Source organism: Eleutherodactylus coqui, chromosome 4, assembly GCF_035609145.1.
Source record: "Eleutherodactylus coqui strain aEleCoq1 chromosome 4, aEleCoq1.hap1, whole genome shotgun sequence".
Taxonomy (NCBI): Eukaryota; Metazoa; Chordata; class Amphibia; order Anura; family Eleutherodactylidae; genus Eleutherodactylus; species Eleutherodactylus coqui.
This window is the reverse complement of record NC_089840.1, coordinates 83585933-83604105: the sequence shown is the minus strand read 5'-3', so window position 1 is coordinate 83604105 and position 18173 is coordinate 83585933. Positions and strand designations below refer to the sequence as shown.

The following is an 18173-nucleotide window of genomic DNA, read 5'->3' as shown; positions in this document are numbered from 1 at the left end:
ATGGTGGGTTTGGCTCCATATGTTCCCAACAGTTGCACAACAATTCCTATATCTGTATATTTACTTATGACTTATGTAATCAGCTCTGCTATAGTTCTTATAACTACTACGGTTTCTATTATGTGTGTTGGTTAATATAAGTGTATACGACGGCATTAAGTCAAATAGCAGGATAATAAGGATTGTGTTGTCCCTAAGAAATAATTTGAATTTACTTCTCTTAAAAGGGCCACTCCAGCGAAAACATTTTTCTCATCCCTGCCCTCTCACCTAATTGCCTGTCATACTCTGTGTATTGCAGCCACTTCCATGCAGTGCAGCCCCGTCTGATACTTATCAAGTACTGTCTTGATGGTGTAAATGTTGCTTTCCCTTTCAATCAATCCCATGATGCATCAGCGCAGCATTAGATAATTAGCTAATTATCATTACCTTCTATAAATCACCTATGTAATTTACAGAGCATAAGTATACAGTAAAGAGGAAGAGCTGTGATCTCCTCTATTATAACTGTGAGACAGGAGCTGTATGATAATCATCAGTAACTGACAGGAGATTTTGTATCTTCCTCTAGGCAGTTCTTGTGGTAGTTTCATGTAACAGCCTCACAGAAACTGACTACAAAGCTCACACATAAACCCATGTAGATCTGAGATCGTCAGAACTGAGATCACATGACCACCTGAGGATAAAGTTTCAGATGAAAAGGAATAACTAACCAGGGTAATGCTAACTCACGTATATATACTTTGGGGATAGCTGCATCATGAATGAGAAGAAATTTCAGCAGAGTGGCCCTTTAAAAGAATAAATCTGACCAAAACCTACGGGCAGTAAGTAAAAAGGCTGGACAGAATAAATAATCTGACCAAAAAAACTGCTTAACATGATATAGTAAAAAAAATACATAAAAAGGAAGAACGCATTAAGGTGGAAAGGTTTTCCCTTATATGGGACAAGCGGAAGGTGAAATAGACTTCAAACACAATGAGCACAGGCAAAAACATTTCTGGTTTGTGGGAAATAAAAAATAATTACTTAAAGGGGCATCAATAATGCTCTGTATATGTCACTTGTATGAACATTAACTTATTCCATCACTTTTAACGTGCCATCAGTAAAATGTATCCCGTTTACATAGAGGAGATACGGGCTGTTATAGACTAATGTACTGTAAAAAATCTCTGCAGCAAAGTGATGGGAACAAAAAAAATATGTGTAAACTACTGAAGAAAAAGGCAAATTGAAGATCCTGATGAAAAAAAAAACCAAACAGGCATCAAGAAAGTATCACTCATGCTCTACCCACTCCTTAGAAATGAGGATTTGAAACAGTAAAACAAAGTGCCTACTCCATTGTATGATGTGTGAAACTGGTAGTGAAGTGTACAAGAAGAATGCTATGTGTCGGGGCTGGGAGGCGGCCAACAGTAAATTCTGCTGTCATTTCCTAACAGCCTGGGTTGTTTGTATTTTTCTATTGTTAATTGGTACATGCTTTAAATCTCATCAGTGACAATGTACTGCAGCCATTAAGCTGCTAATTTGATCTGGCACCTTGTACTGCTCATCAAGAGAATTTATAATTAGCTGCTGCCTAATAAAGGTGTTAGCGGCTTAAATGGTGTACTGGGAGAAGTCTAGAGTTTGGAGAAGTGCAGGTAAATAGAGAGACTTCCGAGCAGATCCACTGTATACGGTTTTTTAGAAAAAGAAAGCAAAAAGTTACCAAAAATCCTGCGCCCCTAGGATAACCGTATGATAATAGATCGCAGTAAATCATCCGATTCCCCAGTGGATTGTCAAACACGTTCTTTGAAGGAGGGGATGGTGATTTACTATTATTATACAGCTATCCTAGGGGTGCAGGATTTTTTGTAACTTTTTGTTTTCTTTTTCTATTCTATATACCGGGAGATATCCTCCAACCAGAGGTCCCCGTTATCCGTGCCGACTCCTCTTTTCCAAGGGGATGCTATCAGCATAGGAAACAGCAGATTGACATTTATCTGAAGGACCTTGGGTGAGGCACCTGTAGACCCTATGGGTCCAGGTGTCCACAGCAGGTGAGCACAGACGTTTTGCACCCCGAGGCGCTTTCAGGTTTTACATTTTAATATAAATACACGTTTTTGTCATTGATCATCTTTCTCCTTTCTTTGAAGAACCTGAACATGTAATATGTGTCTAAGCTATTAAAGTTCAATATGTGGACTGACTGCATGGATATTTTCTTATGTAATAAAAAGAATGGATCCATACATTTACTGGGGCAATATTTACAAAAAAAAAAAAAGTTTGCAAATTTTTTAGGTTTGAGTCCTTCTACTCTATACACTTTCACACAGCAGATCTTCAAAATGGAGACCACATGTGTGGCCAAGTGGGGCGTTGCATTGTTGTAAATTACATGGGCGACTGTGGCAGTGCTGCGGTGTAGATTACTATTGTATGATAGTCTTTGATACATTATATTAACTTATAGGATACTAATTGCATCTTTTCATTCCTTAAAAACATTTTAAATCTAGTTTGGAAAAGCCATTTATAAAAGTGCATTGAAAAAGGAGGTCTAAAATGAGGAAAAAAATGTATACTTTGTTTCCCACAAAAAAACAGCATCAATCCTTATGTTCATGTCTGGTATTGCAGCTGAACTCCATGGACATGAGAATGATGTACAGGAGTGGACAAAAATATGGAAACACCTACGAAATGCATGAATTTTTAACCATTAGCACTAAGCTGTCCTTTTGACCCCTGCTTGGCTGAGAGCTTCCCTGCCAAATGTGTGTTTACTTCACCTCTTGCTCTGCTCTGGGTGGTTTTGGGAGCCAGCTAGAAAAAGCAGCTGAGTGGCTCAAACCTCTGACCAATGGAACTTTGTTTCTTGGGCAGATGTTCACTTCTGCCTGGCAGCATCTATGTCATATTACCTCCACTTAAGTGGGATTATAAATCAAATTTCAATAAAACATGTAGAGACCGATTTTAAGGCATGCATTTTGTGTGGCGTTTCCATATTTTTGTCCACCCCTTGTAGTTTCCATGGAAAATGGCAGACACAGATTTTCCTAATCTCAGACAGCCTTTGTAACTTGTTCTTATTTGTAGAAATTCTAAATGATTCAAATCTTTTTATATGAATAGAGGTGATGAGAAATTGCACTAGAATGTGAAACAGAAGCATTTTGAAATAAGCATGGATCAGGCAGCAAAGGTACAAATGAAAGCAGAGCCATACAAAGTCAAGAAGACAACGAATTAGAAGTCAGCCGATATAGAACACAGGACTAAAACAGGAACCAAGACGAAAAGTCAAAGTAAATCTGTAAAGACACTACGTAGATTGAGCAAACAAACAGAAACAAACCAACAACACTCGCATAATAATAAAGATGATGGCAAATGCAGAAATTAAATGAGCAACACAACTGCATACAGGGAATTGTTAGCTATTTTCAACCAAAGTCTTTCTTTTGCCTTGCAAAAATATAATTTCCAGGCATGAAAACCTTTTTCTACATGCTCTAGTGTTGGCCAACATCATAGAAAAACGAACAAATTGAGAATTATTCTACAAATACAATATCTAACTTGACTGGCATTGATGACAAAGCTGTATACCTTCCAGGGATCTGTCCAAATATCAGTTTGAGCCCGGAAGGAGTTTTTTGACATGTGATAGAAACTGAGTATTGCTTTATGACCATACTATTTTTATGCCCTTTATCAGGATCAAGAGTGACTGTGAAGATCGTCTGGGGCTGTCGGCATGAGACAATAGTTTGACTGACATATGTAGGTTTTCCAGCCAATGCTGTGTAATTATCAATTCTGAATGGACTTTTAAAAGGGGCTATTACACGGACAATAGTGGCTACTGCTAGCACTCATGATAAACCTATAATTGCTGGGTGGAAGTTGCAAGACAGGGTGCAGACTGATAACTATTAGTACATCGCTAGGTTAAGGCCCATTTAGACACACCGATTATTGCTCAAAATTCGCTCAAAAGCCATCTTGAGAGAGATCTCCCCCTGCTTTCCCCCGCCGCCCCCGAATCTTTTTGGACGAGTAGGCAGTTACTCAAAAATGCAGATGCTCGCTTGAGTAATTTCCTTAACCGAGCATGCTCGCTCATCTCTAATTGTGACATTACAAGTAGTCCTCATTCTTTTCGCAACCTTGAATCCATCACGTCTTGGACCATACATGAAGAAACTGACAGGGTCGGTCAACAGGGTTCTAGATATTCAAGTGTTGTATCTACATACTACCTGTTGCACAATTAAAACACTTTACATTAAAGGGGTTATACCACAATTGGCTTTTATCACCTATCCATAAGATAGTGGAGTCTCAGCCGTTAAACCTCCACCAATTAGGTTTTTTTACACCTGATTCTGAGAACTGGGGATCCATTTTCCCCTCCTCCTAACTGCATGCTCACAGTGAGGTGAAGACTGAATGCAATGATAGCTGCGCATGTTCGATACCGCTCCATTCATCTTCAATGGAAATGCTGAAGCTAGCTATTTCTACCAGTCTAATTGAAATGAACGAAGCAGTTTACAAATCTGTAACTAATGCTCCATTCAATCCCCAGGTCTCTGTAGGTGGTGCAGTGAATCCACAGTAATAAGAAGGGATCCAGTTTTCAGGATCAGTAGGGGGTCTCAGCAGTGAGACCTCAACTGATCGAACTTATCACCTATCCTAGGAATCGGGGATAAAGAAAAAAAAAAAAATCAGCTGAGGTACACAACTTTCAAATATCTGAAATGAGAATTGTACTTTTTAATTTTGGATAACCTATGAAGTGACCTGTATGGATTACAGATTATAAAAGTAGGAAAAGGACTGAAAGCCCAAAGCTAATTCTGAAAAATCTTGTCTAAGCTGCCTAGATTTACAACTCTCAGACAGCATTCCGTTACACCAGTAGTCGAATTAACCTTTTTACGAGTGTTCGCAGCCTAACTGCATACCAGATTTCTATATTTGAAGTGAAGACTAAAATATTCCTAATCTGAGATATGTGATATTGTATCTGCAATGGTTACATTTGTAGTGCATCACATCAGGACATACACAGTGGTTTTAAAGAATAGAAAGATAAGGCATTTTGGAGATTGTGTTCCAAACATTTAACTAGGACTTCATGGTGTCATTCATCACAACCTCTATTGCCATCGAAAAAAAATTGCAAGTGACCTTATGACCATTAAAAAAGTTTCATTGTGTTTTAGACCTAATCAAATAAACCTAGCCGTCGAGTGTAAAATATAATTTGGTAATCAGCGGAATTGCTATGACATGCATATAGGACATGTGACTAAAAGAGGAGTTTCCCTTAAAAGGAGGTATGGATTGATGGTTGAACATTAGAGATGAGCGAGCGTACTCGTCCGAGCTTGATGCTCGTTCGAGTATTAGGGTACTCGAGATGCTCGTTACTCGAGACGAGTACCACGCCATGTTCGGGTCACTTCAGTTTTGTTCCCAGAAAATTTTGCACCATTTTCTGGACAATAGGAACACAGGGAAGGCATTACAACTTCCTCCTGTGAAGTTCCAGCCCTATCCCACCCCCCTGCAGTGAGTGGCTGGGGAGATCAGGTGACACCCGAGTATAGAAACTGGGGCCGGCCGCGGCTCGCCACAGATGCACGCTGAGACATATTAGGGTAAGTGCCGTCCTGCTGTAGCTGCTATAGGGAGAGTGTTAGGCTGTTATCTTCGTCTTCAAGAACCCCAACGGTCCTTCTTAGAGCCACATCTGACCGTGTGCAGTACTGTTGAGGCTGCTTTTAGCAGTTTTGCAATTTTTTTTTGTATATCGGGCGTGCAGACCATAGCGTCCTCAGTCTGCAGTCATTTTACAGAGTATAGGGGCAGTACTGGTGAGGCAGGGAAAGAGGTATACTGGCTATATAGGCAGTGGGCTTTTTCCCAAAAATTGGAAAAAAATACTATATTTGGGCTGCCTGTGACCGTCTTCAGTTTACTGCGTGTCTGCTGGGGGTAGTAGTCGCTCATTAATACCCAGCCAATCCTGTGACCGTGTACAGTTTACTGCGTGTCTGCTGGGGGTAGTAGTCGCTCATTAATACCCTAGACTGCTACTGAAATGGAACTAATACTGTGCTCCCCCTATACTGCTGCTAGTGATATGTTATTGGGGCCTGTCTAGACTGCTACTACTACTAAAATGGAACTAATACTGTGCTCCCCCCTATACTGCTGCTTTGGAATTGTTACTGGGGCCTGTCTAGACTGCTACTACTACTAAAATGGAACTAATACTGTGCTCCCCCTATACTGTTGCTAGTGATATGTTACTGGGGCCTGTATAGACTGCTACTACTACTAAAATGGAACTAATACTGTGCTCCCCCTATACTGCTGCTTTGGAATTGTTACTGGGGCCTGTCTTGACTGCTACTATTACTGAAATGGGTGGTTGGGCAGCATGTAACCCAGGAGAAGTGGCAGCGGAGTTTCATGCAGGCAGTGATTGTGCTTTGTTGGAGGTAGTGTGGTGCTTAGCTAAGGTATGCCTTGCTAATGAGGGTTTTTCAGAAGTAAAAATTGTTGGGGGGGGGGGGCACTCTTGCCGCTATTGTGGCTTAATAGTGGGACCTGTGAAATTGAGATGCAGCCCAACATGTAGCCCCTCGCCTGCCCTATCCGTTTCTGTGTCGTTCCCATCACTTTCTTGAATTTCCCAGATTTTCACAAATGAAAACCTAAGCGGAGCATAGGTCCCATACAAAAATGCTCGGGTCGCCCATTGACATCAATGGGGTTCGTTACTCGAAACGAACCCTCGAGCATCGCGGGAAGTTTGACTCGAGTAACGAGCACCCGAGCATTTTGGTGCTCGCTCATCTCTATTGAACATCCATTACAAATACAGTAGCTTTGGAATTTGCTGCTCCATGCCCATAAACATAAAATGACTAAATATTTACACAATTACAAATACTGTATTTCATTTTATTGCCCTACTGCTCAGCGCAATAGCAATTTTTTCAATTGGCTAACACAGTACCAAACTTTTTAAATTCTATTATGCGATGCCCTTGCCACCGATGAAAAACCTTGAGGAGAAAGTAGCAAACTTGGCATGTGATAAGACTGGATAAACAGGATATAGGATAACCTTTCCATGGCTCAGGCCAGCTGGATGAAGAAAAAATTGGTTGGTACTGCATTTTATCATGCACCTCATTACTAAGCCATGCTTAACTAGAGTTAAATGTCACATGCTGTTCAACGCCAGACATAGCTGTATTACTCACCAATAAAATTATTAGTACTGGGCACAAGTTTGCATCAGGCTACGTTCACATCGCTTTTTGGCTACCCTTTGATGTATATGCCGGGAAACGTTCCAGACTTAATACGTTTGATGGAGGTCTGTGACAGATGCCATGCAGTAGCATCTGTCACTCACACACTCCCATATTAAAAAATAAAAAATGATACTGTGCAATATATTTTTATTTTTCTTACTGGTTGCCATTGTATGGAACACTATTCCATACCTTTTTAGTAGTATACTGAAGTCTACCATACAAATGGATGCTCTTGTGGCGCCTCTCAGGCTAATGAAGCTCTTATGAATATGCTTAGAATGTATGTTGGAAGCTCACACAATAAGTGGACATGAAGTGGTTTCCATTCACTTCTGTGCACCTGTGGGCACATCACAACATGTTGGCGGATACTGCCTGCAACTCTTCAACGGTGATGCTGCAGATAGTGTTCATGATGATTTCCTTAAAGGGGTTGTCCCGCGGCAGCAAGTGGGGTTATACACTTCTGTATGGCCATATTAATGCACTTTGTAATGTACATTGTGCATTAATTATGTGCCATACAGAAGTTATAAAAAGTTTTTTACTTACCTGCTCCGTTGCTAGCGTCCTCGTTCCCATGGAGCCGACTAATTTTCGCCCTCCGATGGCCAAATTAGCCGCGCTTGCGCAGTCCGGGTCTTCTGCAGTCTTCTATGGAGCCGCTGGTGCAGAATGCCGGCTCCGTGTAGCTCCGCCCCGTCACGTGCCGATTCCAGCCAATCAGGAGGCTGGAATCGGCAATGGACCGCACAGAAGAGCTGCGGTCCACGGAGGTAGAGGATCCCGGCGGCCATCTTCACCGGTAAGTATTGAAGTCACCGGAGCGCGGGGATTAAGGTAAGCGCTCCGGTAAGCTTTCTTTACGTCCCTGCATCGGGGTTGTCTCGCGCCGAACGGGGGGGGGGGGGGGGGTTGAAAAAAAAAAAAAAACGTTTCGGCGCGGGACAACCCCTTTAAGGTCATCCTGGGTATGCTGATTATTGGCTCTTCCGTAAACAGTTCATGAACCTGTGTGAGTGCGGTGCGGGAGGTATGGCATGTTGCCTTACCTTGTTGGAAAAATCATCACATTTTTTTCTTCTGGAGTTTAAACAGTTTTATGACCAACTGTGTCCAGATAAACCCCAGTATTCACTGCTGATTTGAAGAAAATTGGTGAGTCAGGTGGGGAACATCAGTATTTCATATTCTGTGAATTCACATGACCTGATAAGTCCCACCATGCTTCATCCATCATCAAGCACAGCAATGGGTCCAAAAGTTCTCTAATAATCCTAGTCACCAACCAAGTATAGTAATTTAAGAGTTTAGCTTTGTCAAGCTCTTTCAGTTCCTATATACGTTATTCAGTATGGCTCCAGGTTCAGAGACTTCAGCACTTGCTGACACATTGTTCATGATCCACCAACTTGGTATAGTCTCAGACTTGATTTTCAAGGGCAAATTGCAATCCGCTCCTGAATGTCATGGACAACTCTGGACGTCAGGACTATCTGAGGCCTCTGTTTCTTCATGTTTGTGACAGACCTGATTTGGCACCATTTTTGAACCAGGCTCTGAATGCAATGTTTAGCAGGAGGTTTTGTATCTGCCTACTTGTTGGTGAAGGCCTTTTGCATTTCCATAATTGATCCGCTTCGGACATAGCCTTCCACAATAATTTTTGGCTGTTGTGGGAAGAACACAATGGGGCAAATTTATGAAAGTTGTCTATAAGAAAATCTGTCTTGATCGTCCATAGCAGTATAAGAATAGAAAGCTGTGCTGTGATTGGTTGCAGAGGTAAAATTTAAGGAGTATGACCTCCTCCAAAGAGTTTGGTATGGATCGGAGGTGGGCTATTTTTCCATGGCCCACCCTGTATAAAGATGAACAAAGGATGCATAAACCCAACACTCTGTACAAAGTTTAAACAACTATATTTTGATCTTATTACCCAATATATGAGCAAAGTTTGAAGTTTTTGGACCCCATTGCTAAATCTATACCGGGGCGCAACCACATCATGTGCCGTAATGAAGCATTCACTTAATTACAGCTCTCTCTATTACGGTATTCATCATTATCATATTTCTGTATTGTTCCTCCATAACTACTTGCTTCTGCTTAGTATGCCTGGCCAGGTCCAACTGCAACCTCAGCACTGATATAGCTGTGCCTCTCCATGACATTAGTAACCAAAGAGAAGGGTCTAATCTGCAATCATTCATAAGAACATTCACGCCTTATAAAACTATATATGAAACTGATGAAAGTGTGCTTAGATCTATTACATTTATTGCTTTGCTTAAAAATATTTGCTGTACAAAAATGTTTAGAATTTCATTTGAAGCCTCGCCTGATCACCAAGGCAATGCAGCAGTCACACCATTCATCACAATTCTTGTCACTTCTCGCTTATCCTCAGCACTTTCTACCTTTGATGGTATTTTATGTATAAAAATGACAATAAATGCAGCATGCCACGCTTTATCTTTTGCCCGCAAGACACAAATGGAATACAATAAAAGAATAGAAAAATTATAAAAATAAACTAAAAAAAATTCTTATTTTTTTTTCTCCTTGTGTTGAGACACTTTGCTCTCTTGTTAAGTCCTGAGACAGCTTGCTAGCTACAAATCTTTTCCCTCTAAGTAAATTCACAGTATCCCGGCTTCACGAACATTTAACACTCAGCACAAGGAAAGCGGCCCTGCTTGATGTTCTGTGTAAGTCTACATAGCCTCTAGCTACAGATTAGAAGATGAGCCATGTGAGAGAATCCAAATGGCAGGCAAGGCCGTGGGACAATCTGGCGTCTGCACTGAAATTTACTAGTGAATAGTTACATTTCTTAAATACAATATTATGAATGGCAATGAGAGAATCCTACTTGTATGTGCATTGTGAACACACCATCATTAAGAGATCGCTAAGCAGATTTTAGCCCTTAAATTTTTTATTTTTTTTAAAATCAAGTTTTATTGAAATTTTCCATAATACGTAATATACAAAAATCTCACATCACAAGTCATCATAATACATAACAGAACGGGGTATGCATCTGTTGGTAATAAGGCTGATGTATGGTATTAAATGGCATGAGGCCTTCACTGGCTCAGAGAAGGCCCCCAATAGGTGGTATGTTACATCAGAATGATCCCCATATTTCTTGCGTATGAGAGGAACATGAAATTATCAACCTTAGTAATAAGGTGGGTGTACAGGGGTAAAAGAGATAGGTATGGAGGGGGAGGTGGGGTGGGGGGGGGACATAGGAATCGGAGAAGGCAGACTGTCCTAGAAAGTGGCTACCTGGCTGCTCCTCCAGTGAGACGGTTCCGTCTCATGGGATCTTTCTCTAGAATACGTGTCCCGAGGGTCATTTCGCCACTTTGATGATGGTAATCCGAGCCGAGGTGGTCCTTCAACGACCCGGGGCCGCGTCTCAAAGGTTGGTGGATTGAGTTAAGGTGGTCAGAGTTGTGGTTGAAGGGGGGATTCTCTGCCACCTACTCGCTCTAACGGTCAGATGATAGGTAAGATTTAAACGGAATTGATTTGCCTCCAGGAGTGCCAAGGGTTTATAAATCCCTCATGCGTTCTGGTATTCCAGCTATGTAATTCCTCCATATTGTATATGGAGTCTCTTAATTTCCAGGTTGCCAGAGTGGGGGGCTCCCTTTGGAGCCAGAGGGAGGAGATTAGGGCTTTTGCGGCGTCGAGGAGAAAGGCCAACAATTTGTCTTTTAAAGGGTGAAAGTTCGCCGAGGGTCTCCAAAGGAACAGTGCTTCCGCTGTGATATGGAAGTTGGGTTTAAGGAGTTGCAGTACGTTTCCCAGCTCTCTCCAGAACGTGGTCAGCTCCCTACACTCCCACCTGATATGGCAGTATGATCCCGTCTCCGCATTACATCTCCAGCATTTGTCGTGGTCAGCTAGCTTATGTGTATAGAGCCACTGTGGGGTCTTGTACCATCTGACCATGATTTTGTAGTGACTTTCCTGAAGTAATATACAGGGTGCAAGTCCAAAAGCGGTTTGCAGGATCAGTTCGATATCTGATGAAGTGAGGGAGATATTGAGTTCCCTTTTCCAAGAAAACAGGAAGGCTGGTTTATAGGGTACCTCCGGAATAAGGATCTTATTGCGAATAATAGAAATAGATTTATTTCTTGGCTGGTCGCTAACTAGTATTTTTTCGAATGGGGTTTCTGGTCTGGTGGACTTAGAGGATTTCTGGAACTCCCCAAAAGCTTGGTGTATATGTGCCCTTTGTAAGAAGGAGAGGGAGAGCTGTGGCGCTAAGGTATTTAGGATCTCATCAGGTTGTTTATGGGCAAGCGACTGTAACTCCTTTAATCTCAGAGGGGCAAACTTCCTCCAGAGGGCTCTGACATCTCTATCGGTTGACCGACCTAAATGTTTACATAAAATACTCAGTGGGGCTGTGGGAGAGGTGTCGGGCGCCAGGATCTGCCTAAGCTTATCCCAAACCTCACAAGGGCCTCGTAACAATGGATTGAAGTTTTTGGCTCTGTAGACTTTTTTTGCGGGGTACTATAGATCCTCAAGCAAAGTGTCTCCCTCCCTGCCTATGGCTAGAGAGTGTAGTAGTTTGTCTCCCGAGGGAGAGGTTAAGTCTATCCAATATCTAATTTGGACCGCTTGGTAAAAGTCGTGGACGCATGGCAAACCAATCCCCCCTCGGTTTTCCTTTTGACCATAAGGCTGAAGGCCAGTCTCGGTCTTTTCTGCCTCCAGGTATAGCCTGTGAAGGCCAAACGTAAGGCCTTGAAAGCCCTTAAAATTTAAACAGTATCAGACTGGAAATATCTGAGGTTTCATTTTTACATCTTTTAGTTCTGTTAGCATAAATCTCTCTCTCTCTCTCTCTCTCTAGCTCTCTCTCTCTAGCTATCTCTCTCTCTCTAGCTATCTCTCTCTCTCTAGCTATCTCTCTCTCTATAGCTCTCTCTCTAGCTCTCTCTCTATAGCTATCTCTCTCTCTCTAGCTCTCTCTCTCTCTAGCTATCTCTCTCTCTCTCTCTCTAGCTATCTCTCTCTCTCTCTCTAGCTATCTCTCTCTCTCTCTCTAGCTATCTCTCTCTCTCTCTAGCTATCTCTCTCTCTCTCTCTAGCTATCTCTCTCTCTCTCTCTAGCTATCTCTCTCTCTCTCTAGCTATCTCTCTCTCTCTCTAGCTATCTCTCTCTCTCTCTAGCTATCTCTCTCTCTCTCTCTAGCTATCTCTCTCTCTCTCTAGCTATCTCTCTCTCTCTCTAGCTATCTCTCTCTCTCTCTCTAGCTATCTCTCTCTCTCTCTAGCTATCTCTCTCTCTCTCTCTAGCTATCTCTCTCTCTCTCTAGCTATCTCTCTCTCTCTAGCTATCTCTCTCTCTCTCTAGCTATCTCTCTCTCTCTCTAGCTATCTCTCTCTCTCTAGCTATCTCCCTCTCTCTCTAGCTATCTCCCTCTCTCTCTAGCTATCTCTTTCTCTCTCTCTAGCTATCTCTCTCTCTCTCTAGCTATCTCTCTCTCTCTCTCTCTAGAGCTATCTCTCTCTCTCTAGCTATCTCTCTCTCTCTAGCTATCTCTCTCTCTCTCTAGCTATCTCTCTCTCTCTCTAGCTATCTCTCTCTCTCTCTAGCTATCTCTCTCTCTCTCTAGCTATCTCCCTCTCTCTCTAGCTATCTCCCTCTCTCTCTAGCTATCTCTTTCTCTCTCTCTAGCTATCTCTCTCTCTCTAGCTATCTCTCTCTCTCTCTCTAGCTATCTCTCTCTCTCTCTAGATATCTCTCTCTCTCTAGCTATCTCTCTCTCTCTCTAGATATCTCTCTCTCTCTCTCTAGATATCTCTCTCTCTCTCTAGCTATCTCTCTCTCTCTCTCTAGCTATCTCTCTCTCTCTCTCTCTAGAGCTATCTCTCTCTCTCTCTCTCTAGCTATCTCTCTCTCTCTCTCTCTAGCTATCTCTCTCTCTCTCTCTAGCTATCTCTCTCTCTCTAGCTATCTCTCTCTCTCTCTAGCTATCTCTCTCTCTCTAGCTATCTCTCTCTCTCTCTAGCTATCTCTCTCTCTAGCTATCTCTCTCTCTCTAGCTATCTCTCTCTCTCTAGCTATCTCTCTCTCTCTAGCTATCTCTCTCTCTCTAGCTATCTCTCTCTCTCTAGCTCTCTCTCTCTCTCTAGCTATCTCTCTCTCTCTCTCTAGCTATCTCTCTCTCTCTCTCTCTCTAGCTATCTCTCTCTCTCTCTCTCTAGCTATCTCTCTCTCTCTCTCTCTCTCTCTAGCTATCTCTCTCTCTCTCTCTCTCTCTAGCTATCTCTCTCTCTCTCTCTAGCTATCTCTAGCTATCTCTCTCTCTCTCTCTAGCTATCTCTAGCTATCTCTCTCTCTCTCTAGCTATCTCTAGCTATCTCTCTCTCTCTAGCTATCTCTAGCTATCTCTCTCTCTCTAGCTATCTCTCTCTCTCTAGCTATCTCTCTCTCTCTCTAGCTATCTCTCTCTCTCTCTAGCTATCTCTCTCTCTCTAGCTATCTCTCTCTCTCTCTAGCTATCTCTCTCTCTCTCTAGCTATCTCTCTCTCTCTCTAGCTATCTCTCTCTCTAGCTCTCTCTCTCTCTAGCTATCTCTCTCTCTAGCTATCTCTCTCTCTAGCTATCTCTCTCTCTAGCTATCTCTCTCTCTAGCTATCTCTCTCTCTCTAGCTATCTCTCTCTCTAGCTATCTCTCTCTCTCTCTAGATATCTCTCTCTCTCTAGCTATCTCTCTCTCTCTCTAGCTCTCTCTCTCTCTAGCTATCTCTCTCTCTAGATATCTCTCTCTCTAGATATCTCTCTCTCTAGATATCTCTCTCTCTAGATATCTCTCTCTCTAGATATCTCTCTCTCTCTCTAGATATCTCTCTCTCTCTCTCTCTCTAGCTATCTCTCTCTCTCTCTAGCTATCTCTCTCTCTCTCTAGCTATCTCTCTCTCTAGCTCTCTCTCTCTCTAGCTATCTCTCTCTCTAGCTATCTCTCTCTCTAGCTATCTCTCTCTCTCTCTAGCTCTCTCTCTCTCTAGCTATCTCTCTCTCTAGCTATCTCTCTCTCTCTCTAGATATCTCTCTCTCTCTAGCTATCTCTCTCTCTCTCTAGCTCTCTCTCTCTCTAGCTATCTCTCTCTCTAGATATCTCTCTCTCTCTCTAGATATCTCTCTCTCTCTCTCTCTCTAGCTATCTCTCTCTCTCTCTCTAGCTATCTCTCTCTCTCTCTAGCTATCTCTCTCTCTCTCTAGCTATCTCTCTCTCTCTCTAGCTATCTCTCTCTCTCTCTCTAGCTATCTCTCTCTCTCTCTCTAGCTATCTCTCTCTCTCTCTCTAGCTATCTCTCTCTCGCTCTCTCTAGCTATCTCTCTCTCGCTCTCTCTAGCTATCTCTCTCTCTCTCTAGCTATCTCTCTCTCTAGCTATCTCTCTCTCTAGCTATCTCTCTCTCTAGCTATCTCTCTCTCTAGCTATCTCTCTCTCTAGCTATCTCTCTCTCTCTCTCTCTCGCTATCTCTCTCTCTCGCTATCTCTCTCTAGCTATCTCTCTCTCTCTCTAGCTATCTCTCTCTCTCTAGCTATCTCTCTCTCTCTAGCTATCTCTCTCTCTCTAGCTATCTCTCTCTCTCTAGCTATCTCTCTCTCTCTAGCTATCTCTCTCTCTCTAGCTATCTCTCTCTCTAGCTATCTCTCTCTCTCTAGCTATCTCTCTCTCTCTAGCTATCTCTCTCTCTCTAGCTATCTCTCTCTCTCTAGCTATCTCTCTCTCTCTAGCTATCTCTCTCTCTCTAGCTATCTCTCTCTCTCTAGCTATCTCTCTCTCTCTAGCTATCTCTCTCTCTCTAGCTATCTCTCTCTCTCTAGCTATCTCTCTCTCTCTCTAGCTATCTCTCTCTCTATAGCTCTCTCTCTATAGCTCTCTCTCTATAGCTCTCTAGCTATCTCTCTCTCTCTCTCTAGCTATCTCTCTCTCTCTCTCTAGCTATCTCTCTCTCTCTCTCTAGCTATCTCTCTCTCTCTCTCTAGCTCTCTCTCTCTCTAGCTCTCTCTCTCTCTATCTAGCTATCTCTCTCTCTCTCTAGCTATCTCTCTCTCTCTAGCTATCTCTCTCTCTCTCTAGCTATCTCTCTCTCTAGCTATCTCTCTCTCTAGCTATCTCTCTCTCTAGCTATCTCTCTCTCTCTCTAGCTATCTCTCTCTCTCTAGCTATCTCTCTCTCTCTAGCTATCTCTCTCTCTCTCTAGCTATCTCTCTCTCTCTCTAGCTATCTCTCTCTCTCTCTAGCTATCTCTCTCTCTCTCTAGCTATCTCTCTCTCTCTCTAGCTATCTCTCTCTCTCTCTCTAGCTATCTCTCTCTCTCTCTCTAGCTATCTCTCTCTCTCTCTCTAGCTATCTCTCTCTCTCTCTCTAGCTATCTCTCTCTCTCTCTCTAGCTATCTCTCTCTCTCTCTCTAGCTATCTCTCTCTCTCTCTCTAGCTATCTCTCTCTCTCTCTCTAGCTATCTCTCTCTCTCTAGCTATCTCTCTCTCTCTAGCTATCTCTCTCTCTCTAGCTATCTCTCTCTCTCTAGCTATCTCTCTCTCTCTAGCTATCTCTCTCTCTCTAGCTATCTCTCTCTCTCTCTAGCTATCTCTCTCTCTCTCTAGCTATCTCTCTCTCTCTCTAGCTATCTCTCTCTCTCTCTAGCTATCTCTCTCTCTCTAGCTATCTCTCTCTCTCTCTAGCTATCTCTCTCTCTCTCTAGCTGTCTCTCTCTCTCTCTCTAGCTATCTCTCTCTCTCTCTCTAGCTATCTCTCTCTCTCTCTCTAGCTCTCTCTCTCTCTCTCTCTAGCTATCTCTCTCTCTCTCTCTAGCTCTCTCTCTCTCTCTCTCTAGCTATCTCTCTCTCTCTCTAGCTATCTCTCTCTCTCTCTAGCTATCTCTCTCTCTCTCTCTCTAGCTATCTAGCTATCTCTCTCTAGCTATCTCTCTCTCTCTCTCTAGCTATCTCTCTCTCTCTAGCTATCTCTCTCTCTCTCTCTAGCTATCTCTCTCTCTCTCTAGCTATCTCTCTCTCTCTCTAGCTATCTCTCTCTCTCTAGCTATCTCTCTCTCTCTAGCTATCTCTCTCTCTCTAGCTATCTCTCTCTCTCTAGCTATCTCTCTCTCTCTAGCTATCTCTCTCTCTCTAGCTATCTCTCTCTCTCTAGCTATCTCTCTCTCTCTAGCTATCTCTCTCTCTCTAGCTATCTCTCTCTCTCTAGCTCTCTCTCTCTCTATAGCTCTCTCTCTAGCTCTCTCTCTCTAGCTCTCTCTCTCTAGCTCTCTCTCTATAGCTATCTCTCTCTCTCTATAGCTATCTCTCTCTCTCTATAGCTATCTCTCTCTCTCTATAGCTATCTCTCTCTCTCTATAGCTATCTCTCTCTCTATAGCTATCTCTCTCTCTATAGCTATCTCTCTCTCTATAGCTATCTCTCTCTCTATAGCTATCTCTCTCTCTATAGCTATCTCTCTCTCTATAGCTATCTCTCTCTATAGCTATCTCTCTCTATAGCTATCTCTCTCTCTATAGCTATCTCTCTCTCTATAGCTATCTCTCTCTCTAGCTATCTCTCTCTCTAGCTATCTCTCTCTCTAGCTATCTCTCTCTCTCTAGCTATCTCTCTCTCTCTAGCTATCTCTCTCTCTAGCTATCTCTCTCTCTAGCTATCTCTCTCTCTAGCTATCTCTCTCTCTAGCTATCTCTCTCTCTCTAGCTATCTCTCTCTCTCTAGCTATCTCTCTCTCTCTAGCTATCTCTCTCTCTCTAGCTATCTCTCTCTCTAGCTATCTCTCTCTCTAGCTATCTCTCTCTCTCTAGCTATCTCTCTCTCTATAGCTATCTCTCTCTCTCTAGCTATCTCTCTCTCTCTAGCTATCTCTCTCTCTCTAGCTATCTCTCTCTCTCTCTAGCTATCTCTCTCTCTCTCTAGCTATCTCTCTCTCTCTCTAGCTATCTCTCTCTCTCTCTAGCTATCTCTCTCTATAGCTCTCTCTCTCTCTCTAGCTTTCTCTCTCTTTCTATAGCTATCTCTCTCTCTCTCTCTAGCTCTCTCTCTCTCTCTAGCTCTCTCTCTCTCTCTATCTCTCTCTCTCTAGCTATCTCTCTCTCTCTAGCTATCTCTCTCTCTCTAGCTATCTCTCTCTCTCTAGCTATCTCTCTCTCTCTAGCTATCTCTCTCTCTAGCTATCTCTCTCTCTCTAGCTATCTCTCTCTCTAGCTATCTCTCTCTCTCTAGCTATCTCTCTCTCTCTAGCTATCTCTCTCTCTCTAGCTATCTCTCTCTCTCTAGCTATCTCTCTCTCTAGCTATCTCTCTCTCTAGCTATCTCTCTCTCTAGCTATCTCTCTCTCTCTCTCTAGCTATCTCTCTCTCTAGCTATCTCTCTCTCTCTCTAGCTATCTCTCTCTCTAGCTATCTCTCTCTCTCTCTAGCTATCTCTCTCTCTCTAGCTATCTCTCTCTCTCTAGCTATCTCTCTCTCTCTAGCTATCTCTCTCTCTCTAGCTATCTCTCTCTCTCTCTCTCTCTAGCTATCTCTCTCTCTCTCTCTCTAGCTATCTCTCTCTCTCTCTCTCTAGCTATCTCTCTCTCTCTCTAGCTATCTCTCTCTCTCTAGCTATCTCTCTCTCTCTCTAGCTATCTCTCTCTCTCTCTAGCTATCTCTCTCTCTCTCTAGCTATCTCTCTCTCTCTAGCTATCTCTCTCTCTCTCTAGCTATCTCTCTCTCTCTCTAGCTATCTCTCTCTCTCTCTCTAGCTATCTCTCTCTCTCTCT

At 42.7% G+C, this 18173-nt stretch overlaps 1 protein-coding gene across 1 annotated transcript in view; it reads right to left on the bottom strand.

Moving 5' to 3' along the window:
• Positions 1-18173, bottom strand: part of CNKSR2 (connector enhancer of kinase suppressor of Ras 2) — a 372341-nt gene that overhangs the window by 14478 nt on the left and 339690 nt on the right. The gene's annotated exons all lie outside the window — the stretch shown is intronic.